Source organism: Delphinapterus leucas, chromosome 15 (genome assembly GCF_059928025.1).
Source record: "Delphinapterus leucas isolate spDelLeu-1000000601 "Yukka" chromosome 15, BTC_Dleu_Yukka2, whole genome shotgun sequence".
Taxonomy (NCBI): domain Eukaryota; kingdom Metazoa; phylum Chordata; class Mammalia; order Artiodactyla; family Monodontidae; genus Delphinapterus; species Delphinapterus leucas.
Genome location: NC_143143.1, coordinates 86,314,353 through 86,326,455, shown reverse-complemented (window position 1 = coordinate 86,326,455; position 12,103 = coordinate 86,314,353).

The window sequence follows — 12,103 nt, the reverse complement described above, 5'->3', positions numbered from 1 at the left end:
TCTGGACTGTGCTAAATGCTGCGCCCAGCTCCCCGCACCTTCTCCAGCCCCCAGCACAGGCAATTACTCTGACGAACAGAAGCAGCAGCCGTTTCAGCAAAAAGTCTCAGAGGCTGCCAGCGTGTCTGACTTCTGCCAGGATTTGCAGGTGGACAAGGATTAATTGTCTGCGATGCTTTCTTGCACAAGGCAGCTCGAAAGACGGTGTCACTGGGCTTCACCGCTCCCTGCCTCCCCGCCCCCGCAAAAGACACTGGAACCCACTAATTCCATCTGCAGAAAACCAGTTCCACCCGCCCGACCGTGCAGCTCAGGGTAGTTTTGTGACAGCTTTGGGTGAGTGTGTGCACGCACATGGTGTTTCATAGTAAAGAACTCGTCTGCAGACCCCTTGAATATCACACTGCCCCTGGCATGGTATGAATCCATGTGAAAACACACTATGTACACTTAGAACCAAGAGGCTCACTTGGAAGGGACTAAAAGATGCAGGGATATTTGCATTTCTCCCCTGGGCGCTGAGTTCCGCCCTGACACACTCCACTGTTGCCAGCTTTCATTGTAAATGAAAATTCTGGTCCTTTCATTAACACAGGAGAGCTGTGCTCCAAAAGGCCAGTGCAGAAGCTTGGCACGTGGCTGTTCGGTGGGCCCCATGTGACACTGCCTGGCGTGGCACCATTAGGAAAACCCAGGTGCCCATCAGCATAGATTGGACAAATAAAATGTGGACACTCACGGGAAGGAAAGCTCTAGGGTGAGGAGGGGGCAGAAACCGGGCCGCAGGGAAGCCACAATCTGATGACTCACAGAGCTCAAAGAAGCCAGATGCGTGATGGTAGATGCTACAGGGTTCCACTGACTTAAAGTTCAAAACCAGGCAAAACCAATGTGTAGCAGACCCCTTTGGAAGGGAGTGACCACTAGGGAAGGCCCCGGAGCATGGGTCCCACTCAGCCCCTCGGAAAGGCGGGTGCCGGTGGCACAACGTGCTTAGTTTAAGAAGCTTCGCCATCTGGATGTCACAACCTGTGTGATTCTTCTGCGTGTAGTTTTAGACCAATCAAAAGTTTTTAAAAAGCCAATGGCACTGCAGCAACACAGCCCATCAACCACTTCCTGTAGCATAAGTTGAAGTTTTGGAGGAGCCTAGGACGTTTTGCCTACGATATTCTAAAGCAACTTGCGGAATCGAGATTCTCAATCACCGTCCTTCCCAAGACCTTGGAAAGACCCTTGAAGTCAACAGATGAAAATGAAACCCTCAGCAACAGAGGGAAGTGGGGAAGCTTCCCAGCTTTTCAGGAGGGACAGCCAGGAACTGAGCAGACACACGGCCCCTCCCATCTCGGACTCTGACCTGTGTTAGTGCGGCTGCTGTTTGTAGAAACATTAAAGGGCCTAGAGCAAAAACAGCAGGGGTGCCTTCAGAAGGCTTACCCAGTTCAAGAGCAATTACAGGCCATAGAGATTCACTGCCCCACCGGATCAATGTGAGGCCCAGATTTCCACACTGGAAGCCGGGTGTCAGATACACCCCATCCTGCGGGTTATCCAGAGCCCTGTGGGACATGGCAGTATTCCTCCTTCACGTCTTTCTTCTGTACAAGCACCAAAAGGTGGCAGCTCACTCTCACCTTGGGCAACAAGCCGGGCTCCTGAGCAGGTGCCAGCTTGTGTCCGTCTACGTCCTGGGACGCTCTCAGACCAAGGGGAGGAGGTGGGAGAGCAGGAAGGCATCAAGGGGTTATTTGCAACCTCAGGAGCTGGCGCAGGGACTTGGCTGACAGAAGGCCACCAGGCGTGTGCGTGGCAGGGGATGGGCGGAGTATGACTCTTGCTCCATAAACTGTGGTCCCCAGTCCAGTGGTGGCAGCCACTGGGAACCTGCAGAGGTACAGACCCTCAGGCCCCGGCCCAGATCCTCTGAATCAGGACAAGTATTTTGACAGGACTCCGATGTGATTTGTCAACACATTAAGTTTGAGAAGAAATTAAGAAGAAATCTGAAGAAAGTAAGATGTGGCATTAGATGTCCCAGTTACACCCAACACTCTGCATCACAGGTTGTAGATATAATGCTTCTTTCTTTCCCCCTACTTCCCACCACCAGGACAAAGGGAAGAAATCATCAAATGAAAAGACAAGTTTACATGCAAAACATGTGATATACACTCATGGACTGTCAAACTCGGTATCAGATACAGTATCTGTATGCCACACACACATACACACAGAGAACACACATGCAACACAGAGCACACATACAACACGTGCACACAACACACACAGAACACACACAAGCCTCCAGCTCATGGTTTAAAGAGAAGACAGTGAGGCAGAAAGACATAAATATAATAAAATGAGGACACAGAAAACCACAGTGTTAGAATGATTTGAAATGACAAATACTGAACAGTTCAATTGTTGCCTGGGGGGCCGTTCATGTGATCACCCTCCCTAGAGAGAGACTGTGCTCTCCACTCTATTCCACCCAAAATATCGACCTCAAAAAAGGGGTTCAGAGGATGCCGGGAGAAAGGAGTAAAAACAAAATACACGTGGGGGAAGTGCAGGGCCGGTAGGATGATTTCTTGGTCAGTGGCTGAGAAGAGCAGTGTCCGGGTGTCTGTCTCACATAGCAGGATGCGAGTGCCCGGGTGTCCCGGAGAACGGGGTTGCAGCCGCATTTTCATAATCGCGGGGCAGAGCCCTTGGGGGCCCCTGCAGTATGCTGCCCCTTTGTCAGTGGGAGAGCTGGGTTCTCTGAAAATTCAGAAAGTGCGTCAAGCCAACTCGATTCCAAAGTGGGCTCTGAAGTATTGAAGAGCAGGTAAATCTGTCACCCACATTAACGAAAACAGAAACTGCCACGTGTCCCCCTGAACTTGTGGGACTCAGGACGGCCTCTAAAGTCCTCCTTCCAGCTGGTGCCCTGAACGCCCTAAGAACTTCCATCCTAGGGTCTCCCTGTCACCAAGTGTGCCCAAGAGGCACAGGGATGCTCCTCCCCCACTCCTCCATGCACACAGAGGCACGGAATTGGTTGGAGGTGAGGCGGACAGACAGACAGAGAGCAGCGAGGAGATGGGGAGGACCCAGATGAGTGGGCACCTTGCAGAGCTGGCTCAGCCATTCCATCGCTGCCCAGAGAGATGGGGAGGAGGGGACCGACCCCAAATCACAGGGCACCTGTTAAGGGACCCTTTTTCTGCTCCTGCCCAAGGTACCTCCCCGGGAAGCCGGAGGAAGGAGGGCAAAGAGGCAGCCGGAGGTGCTGAGAGAACAGACATGGAGAGGCCGTGGACGTGAGCCTATGTGGGAGGCCTCCGTCCACCTCCCCCAGATTCCCTGGGGGCCCTCAAAGCAGCACCTGCACCAACCAAGCAGCAGTGCGCCGTGGAGAGCTCCTCGCTCTCGGCGGGCTCCCCTCAGCATCCACGTCTCGTCCCACCCTCGCTCGGCCCCCTGACGTGCCCCCTCCCACGCCCATTTCCCAGGTGAGAATAATGAGGCCAGAAGGGAAGTGGCCTGCTCCAGGCCCCACAGAGCATTAGTTCCCTATGGCTGAAAACAACATAGATTTATCATCTTGCAGCTCATCAGGTCAGAAGTCCAACTCGGGTCTCATTGGGTGAACATTACGGTTTGGGCAGGGCTACATCCTCCAGGAGGCTCCGGGAGAATCTGTTTCTGTGCCTTTTCCAGCTTCTGGAGGTGCATGGTCCCCTCCTCTCATCACCTTAACCTCTGCTTCCACTGTCACATCTCCTACTAACTCTGCCTTCCTCTCTCTCTTTTAGAAGGGAAGGGCCCTCAGGGCCATAGGGGTCCCACCGGGATCAACTCCCACCTCAGTGTCCTTAACCAAATCCCATCTACAAAGTCCTTTTTGCCATGTAAGGCGACATATTTGTGGGTCCTGGGTATCAGGACCTGGACATGTTTGGGGGCCATCATTCAGCAACCCCCCCCCCCACAGGTATCCAAGTCTAGAAAGCAGGTACGTCCCAAACCTCAAACGCTCCCTCAGGGGCGTGCAGGGCCTGGCGAGGGGACCACCTGCCTCAGGATGACATGGGGGGGTGCAGTTAATAATGCAGATTCCCTGTCCCCACCCTGACCTCAGTCAGATCCTCTGCAGGAGGACAAAGGGACCCTCCCGTTCTTGGGAGAATAAAGTTCACGACAACAGACCTTGACACCCAGGTCAAGGGAAAACACACACATGAAACGTTCATTCTGCTTTTCGTTTTTAATGTGAAGTGATACATTAGGCTGGCTCATCACGTTGGCTGGTTTGATTTTAGAAAAACCCGCCTGCAAAGTCTGGAGAATGCATAATGAATGGACAGGCAGCGCAGCCATGTGCACTGGAGTGAGGACCAGGCATGGGACGCAGGAGCAGGGGCATCGGCAGGGTACCCCCACACACACACGGCTACTGCCAGTCACCCGGACCAGCTCCCGGTCCTTAAACTGAAGCATCAGGCATGGCCAAAGGGCTCAGATGGCATCTCAGCCAGGCTCCGATACTTCTCTCTCCCCGACAAAAGTCGCGCTGCTTTCGATGGGGTTTCCTACTCTTCCCAATTGGATCTGGTCGAAAAACCACACTAATCTTCTCTTACCTCTGTGTCGTCCTTTACGTACTTAAGTTTCAATGATACCTAAGTCTACCTGAAGACGTTTTGGGAAACTTCCACTATTGTACGTCAGCGATGGAATACAGTGGAAGAGCGCATGTAATTTCCAAACCCCCAGCTGTTAATGAAATCCCAAACATTCAGATTTTAATTGAACTAGATAAAGATTAAGAAGCTTAGCAGCAGCTGGCATTACGAATTCGTTCTCAGAAGAGTTTTATGTTGTACTCTGAAACATCACTTTTGTAATCGTCCTAAATTGTCCTTTATCTTGCTAATGCAGATATGATTCTCAGGGAACATCGGGCTGCCTGTGTCCCCACTGCCTGAACTATTTTGATGTGTAAAGTCTTCACAGTAATTTTAATAATATTGTGATCTACACGTATGATGTATATTCAATAAATTCTTACACTAATTAGAAAAAATATCAAGGCCTTTATGTGACCTATTTTTAGAGATGAAGTTTATTGTCTGAGGATCATCCCGGGAAACAAGTAGAGAAGGAGGAAAACTCCCCAGAGGGCGTCGGCCCAAGCTGAGTGGCGTCGGGAACAACATGGACTCAGCAGACCAGGTCTGCCCCAAACGTCGGTGACACACCTCCCGCCAAGGCAGGGAGCACAGGCAGACCCCGCTTCAATTAAACCAAGTTTGATTCCAGGCGCGGGGCTGTTCTCCCGAGCGGGACGGTCAATGTACTTCAAGTGTGTCGACGCGGGCGCCCTTGCAAACATACACGGCTGCTCCCTGTCACACACCGCCACACCTCACCACCACCACCACCCCCGCCGCCGTGTCTGCATGGCAGAGACCTGAGGCAGTTACGGGAATGACCGCAGAGACAGGCAGGCTCAGGGTCTGTCCCTTCACTGTCCAGGGGTCGTGGCGAAGTCTTGCTCCCCGTCTGTGATGTGGGCAGCCAGTGGGGGCTTCGGACCCCGCGATGCACCCTTGGCACAGACCGTGCACATCATAAGCCCTGGTTGCTGGCTGCCCGTCTCCCTCCTCACTCTGGAGGCCTGCGAGGCTTAGCGGGGTCGAGACAGAGGACGTGTGCGTATGGCTTCCCCATGGCTTACATGGGCAGGAGCGTGGGCCCAGCCACCAGTCCGCAGGGGTGGAGGCCTATCACTACCGCTTGAGAATGTTCTAAATGAAGGACACGGAGGGGTTTGCTTCCCGGGGGCACCTGCCTTCCTGGGGGTTCTGCCAGAAAACCAGGGCTTTTCCACCCAAAAGAAATGGCATCGTGGGAAGCAGAAGAGTCTGCGTCGCCCCACTGCAGGGGAACTGTGAGTGTGTGTGGGGTGGGAAGAAGGGCAGCCAGAGGCAGGGGAGCCCTGCGCCCGGTAAGAACTGGGCATTCTCCCCACCCATGGGGGCCGGAGCCCAGCTGCAGCCCATCAGCCTACACTCCAAGGCTCTTAGGAGCAGGGGCAAGCTGAAGGCTCTTGGCTACAGAAAGAGGGAGAGCTGGTCCTGACAGACGAGGCCCTGGGCTCAGACCTCCATCACCTGCAAGGTCTGCAGAACAGGCTCTGACTGCCCCCCTCTCCTCCTCTGACTCTTCTGCCCCAGACACACTGGGCTTCTTCCTGTTCCTGGAATGCGCCCTACCTCGGGGCCTTTGCACGTGTGTGTTGTCCCTCTGCCCAGAGCTGTCTCCTTACAGCCACACGTGACAGGCTCCTCTCCTCCCCATTACTCAGGAATCCTCTTAATGTCACTTCACCTGACAGGCACTCCCCCGACCCCATCTCTGACCTCAGCCCCTTGTCTGGCTTTGGAGCACCAACCCCTCCCCTTGGGATCTCCTGGTTCACATGACTGTCAATCCTGCCTCTCCTGTTCGATGCCCTCTCCAAGGAAGGAACTTCTGTTTATGCACCAATAAATTATCAGTACCCAGGACAGGCCATGCTTGTTTGCTGAGTGAACTAAGACATACACGCTTCCATAAAATATTATTTTTAATAAGGATCCTTTATGAGAACTGGTCCCAAACCCGGTCCTCCTTCTAAAACTTCAAATGGTCACACCGGCAAAACAGCCAGCCCTGGATGCTTGCTGCGAGCATCACAGCCTGAGGGGAAGACGCAGGCTGATTTTCATGGCTGATTTCAAGAGCCCCTAACACTCTGATAGGTTGCTTTCTTCGGCTTTAGGCCTCACCATTATCTGCATACAGAATACGGCTTTATGAAACTCTCACAAGACAGGGCGAAGAGGGGTGAAGGCAAGAAGGCAACTTGGGGAGCTGTGAGTGTTTGAGGGGCTTTCAGGAGTGACGCTCACAATGTTGAGACATCAGCAAAACGACACCCAGACTCCTGATGCCAACCCTGTTCCTGCAGTGACACCGCTGTTCCATCATAAAGAGAGCTGGGAACAGAAAACTCACCCAGAGCAGAAGTTCCTCCCCAAAAAGTCACTCCTGGGTGTCACTGAGAAGGTAAGTCACCAGCATGCATTTGAACCAACACTTCTGTGCCCCCGTGTTTTCCTGTGCCCCTCCACAACTGCCATATCCCCCAGTGTATTCCACTCCTGGGGCTCCTGTAACAAAGGACCACCAACTGGGGGGCTTCAGACAACAGATGGTGACTCTCTCACAGTCTGGAGGACTGAAGTCACCCTCGGGGTGTGGACAGGGCCAGGCTCCCCCTGAAGCGTGTGGGGGAGGGAGCCTCCTGCCCCTCCCAGGCCGGCCTGGGCCTGCCGACACATCACTCCACTCTGCCTGCCTGCGCTGTCCCCACCCTCCTGCTGCGGGTCTCTACCCAAAACCGGATTAAAGGTCTTCTTCCTTCCTTATAAGGATACCAGTCATGGGATTTAGGGCGCACCCTAATCCAGTGTGACCTCATCTTACCTTGATTACATCTGCAAAGACCCCCCTTTTTCCCCCAAATAAAGCCATGCTCATAGTACCAAGAAGTAAGGATCTCAACATATCTTCTTGGGAGACACAATTCAACCCATAATACTTAGCGATATTCTTATTCAAAATGCTGCCACTAGGGCTGCAACTTCACTGTCTTCAGAAACCAACTCTGTTCTTTCAGAGCATTTCTAGTTCCCGAATTTAGGCAAAGCATTATGTTCACCACGTACACAGACCTGCACTTGCTTCTGCCATTCCCACAGAAAAAGGGGGACTGACTCTTAGCCACTATGAATCTCAGACTCCTTTGCAGCTTGACTCGGAAATGATTTTCTTTACTACATGTTCTTTTAAATTTTTTTTTTTTTTGGCAAGAGATAAAGGTGATGATTATAGTAGAATTTGAGGGTCCTGCGGTTGCCAGAAGGCTCAGAGTGTCTGTCACAAATAATGTGTTATGTTTCAAAGCAGAAGCAGTGCTGACGTGTCAACACCAGGACCCAGATCCTCCAACGGTCTGTGGAAATGCACACAGGCCTGTCATCCTGCAATACTCGGAGGACTGAATAGGACCCGGCCAGTGACAATGTTCCAGAAACACAACCCAGGAGAGAGGAAGGCAGGGAAGCCGAGCGGAAGGGGCGAGGGAGAGACTGAGCCAGGCCTCCCTGGGTTGCGGGTCCTTGGTGCTAGGAGGGAACTTGATTGTCTAGGATGATTGATCAATAAAATCAATAAAGCACACGGACTTCAATCTAATCCTACCAACATAAACGCACTCGACTTAATTGATCTCCATGCCGGTTCAGAGCCAGTGACTGGGATGCCTGTGGTGGCCCAGGACCAAGATACTCTGCTGGTGCCCAAGGTCAGGCAGCCGTCAAATACCGGCCAGGAGCCCCGTTCCTGGACGGGTCACCCTGATGGCATTACCTTCTCCCTTTTCTCCAAGCCCCACCAAGGGAGCTCCCCGAATAGCAGAGCTATTGAAATTGCCGCACAGAAGCCACCCTGTGCAAGCCAAAGTCGTCCTGGGATTCTGTGCAGGTGTGCCTGAAGCAGACAGTGGGCCTTCAGAGCCAGCCAGAACCACCAAACCCAGAAGAAGGTGGAGCAGTTTCCAACAGTTTACGTGTCTCCACAGCGACCAGAAGCACCTCCTGATTGCCATTCACACCACATAATCGTCACACATTCACTCTGGTCTCCCCACAGATTCAGGGAAGTTCAGCCAAGGGCGCATATTTATTAGATTAAAGGAACACGCTAAAGCAATGGGAAGCCCTGGTAAAGGGTCTGACATGCGCTAATGTCTCTATCACACAAGAGACCTGGGGAGTGGAGAACGTGCTCATGGCCTTCCAGAACCCAGCTTTCACAGCAAGGTGGAAAGACACATCTCTTCATTCAATGGACAAACAGTCAAGTGTCTACTGTAAATCAGGCCCTGTCCTTGGCCCCAGGAATAGCAGTGACCGAGGCAGACAGACCCCTGGGGGAGCTGGCCTGTCAGTGGGATGACGTGCACGTGCGCAAAGGCACCAACTGATCACTGAAAGTCACCTTCTAAGGATGCTCTGTGGTGAGCAAGCCCTCCATCCATGGCGTTGCTTTATACCAAATACAGACGCGCTCTTCACACTACAAGGCCAGTGCTTTTCCATGTCTTTTTAAAAAGAGAGGGACCCACGTTAGGAACACCGTAATACACTGTAGGTAAACAGAGAGCTGCTCCAATGGAAGCTCAGGTGAGCTTCCCAGGTCCTGCTCACTTAAATCAGCCCCCAAGTCCTGCCAACACCAGCAGCTCCAGAAAAAAATCTGCTGAGTAATAACCATTATGAAGAAACTCAAATTAATCCATCCATCCTTCCCTCCACCCATCCTAATATCCACCCATCCATCTATCCTCCATCCATCCTTCCATCTATGTATCTGTGTATCTATCCATCCATCTACTCATCCTTTCATCTGAGTTGGCCTGAAATATCCAGCTCAGGGACCTTCAGCCAAACCTGTTTTTTTCCAAACACTGCTTGAATACCCACCCAGAACTTGCCCTCCAAAACGTGCTTTTCTAACTGTGGCCAACGACCTAGTGAGCCGTGATAAACATTCTAAAACAAAGTACAACAGAATGGTAATGGTATCACCTGCGCTAGGAAGGCAAATATGATTCTGTAAGATTTATTTATGTTTGTATGGGGGCATGGGGGGTGTTTACTGCCTTCCATTTTAAAATTCATTTTTTTCTGAGTTATGGTCAAAAAACTTTGAGAACCTGTGCCCTGCAGAACCCACCGTGTCTGAACTCTATGTTCCATAAGCTCATGGAAACCTATTGTTTTGTTACCTATTGATACAACAGCTCCAGAGCTGGGAACTGTGTCTGGCAGGCAGTGGGTCGGTCTCTCTCTCTCTTTCTCTCTCTCTCTCTCTCTCTCTCTCTCTCTGTCACTCACTCACACACACACACCCCTTGTTGTCTCATACGATCCCTGAGGGTTCCAGCATGGTGACCCCTTAGTGTGGAGCAGACCAGTCGTCTGTTCTACCTGCTGTCTGCACTCTGCTCTCCTTCTTTCAGACGACTCTGTCTCGTCCCTTAGTATCAGCTTAGCCACGACCCCCTTAACCCCCCAACCATCACCTCCCGCATCCTGGCGTGTCCCCACTCCCACGAGTTCCTGCTGCCCCCATTCACGCAATCCCATAGCCCCATCTCACTCTGCAGCTGTCCTTTGCTTTGTCTGCTCCCTCCAATGGACCTGGAGGGGCGAGTGCCGTGTTCATTGCTTTATTTTCTGAGTCCAGCCCAGCCCAGCACTGGTGCACAGGTGACAGTAGGGCCGTATACCAGAGGGGCGGACCATGTGCACGAAGCAAGAACAGGGGCTGGGGTGAGGGTGGGGAATCCAGAGCGGGTGGTCAGGGACAATAACCGAGGTTAAGGATAAAGGGAGTCAGCCTGCCCCCTGCCCCATGGCCGCCACAGGACCACCCCCTTGAGCACTGAGGAGTAGGGGAGCAGATGTCAGGTAGGGCGGTGGCCACCAGCCTGAGGGGCTGGATTGAGGGTGAGGGGCCTTCTGGACTACCGTCTCCTTATTCTTGGCCACATGCCATTCACCTGTGTAAATACAAGACCCCCAAAAGGTACCTAAGGCTATTTGCAAGTCTGCAACTTCCTAGAATTAATATCGATGTACTGTGGGCTCGAACATCGAAATCACAGATTCCAAAAACCAAAGGGACATTCTGACCATCGCTGGTAGGTCCACTTTGCAATGTTCATGAAAGATGTTTGCAAAGTGCATTTACGATAGCATCTTATCATCATTACAGTCTTAGAGGGGATGGGGACGAATATCATGACCCTCCTGTGCAGACAACAGGCCTGGTACCCTGTCTGAGGCCACACACTTAATCAGTGTGCCTCCAGGCTGCCAGACTCCAGAGCCCCACGGGGGGATTTATAACGCCAGGTCTCTGTGAAAAACGTGCATTAAAACATCGATAAACATGTCCCAACCTCAGCAAACTTAAAACTCTTTCCACGAAGCAGGGGACTACTTTAACTGCATTTTAAAAAACAGAGCGCCTTCACCCCATGTCCCAGCCCACAGTGGGCTGCTGGGTCCTCTCCCTCCTGTGACACAGGGACGGGGGCTGTGTCCATCTTGCAACTCTGTCATCTGTCAGCCTGGAGGAGCCCACCCCCCCCCCCAGCTCATAACTGCCACATCCCCTCCTAACCAGCGGAAGGATCAGAACGTGTGGTCAACGCACAGCACCGTCCCTGCCACACTGGCCACTTCCGCTGAGCCGGGGTTCTGTGGCTCTAAACCCAGGGAGCCCTGCTGGCCCTGAGGATATTCTGGTGTCACTTCCTATTTCACACAAGGCCACCGAGCCAGCATCTGACGCCTATTTCATGCAAAGGCTGGAAATGCTGCTGGCCGTGGCCATCCTTTCCAGGCAGCCCCCGCCCCAGCCCGCACCGGGGACAGACACTCCTCCCAAGCGCTGCTAGCTGGTGGGGCTCAGTGCCCTCACTGTGGGAAGGCAGGGGAACAAAAGCTGGCAGAGTCCCGATCCACCTGCCCTGGAGGGCGGGGCGGAGCCTGGGGTCCCTCTGGGCTGGCCACTGCGCCCACAAGCCGGGGCCAGTGGGGAGGAGGCCCTGAGCACAGTCACCCTGGGACCAGACAAGGCCTGCCAAGCAGGGCGGGGGGCAGTGGAGCCACCCCTTCCCTGGGCCCCCCATCACCCCAGAACCCCATGTGGGAGCACCTGCGAATTTTCCACTTGGCCTGGGAGCAAACGCAACCTCCCCTTTTAAAGCAGGTGCGCATGACATAAACCACTCTCCCATTATAATGGCTGGAGAGAAAGAATTAATTCCTGGCTTTCTGAATTCTTTTTGTCCTTTCCTAACAGGATCTCGATAAGCCACTTTCCTTTCAAGCCGCAGTTTACTTGCAAGGAGCCTGAGTCTGTGACTTTTGCCTCAGAACACGATGATTTTATTATTGCCTGAAGGCGACGAATCCCTTGACCCTCCCGGCAC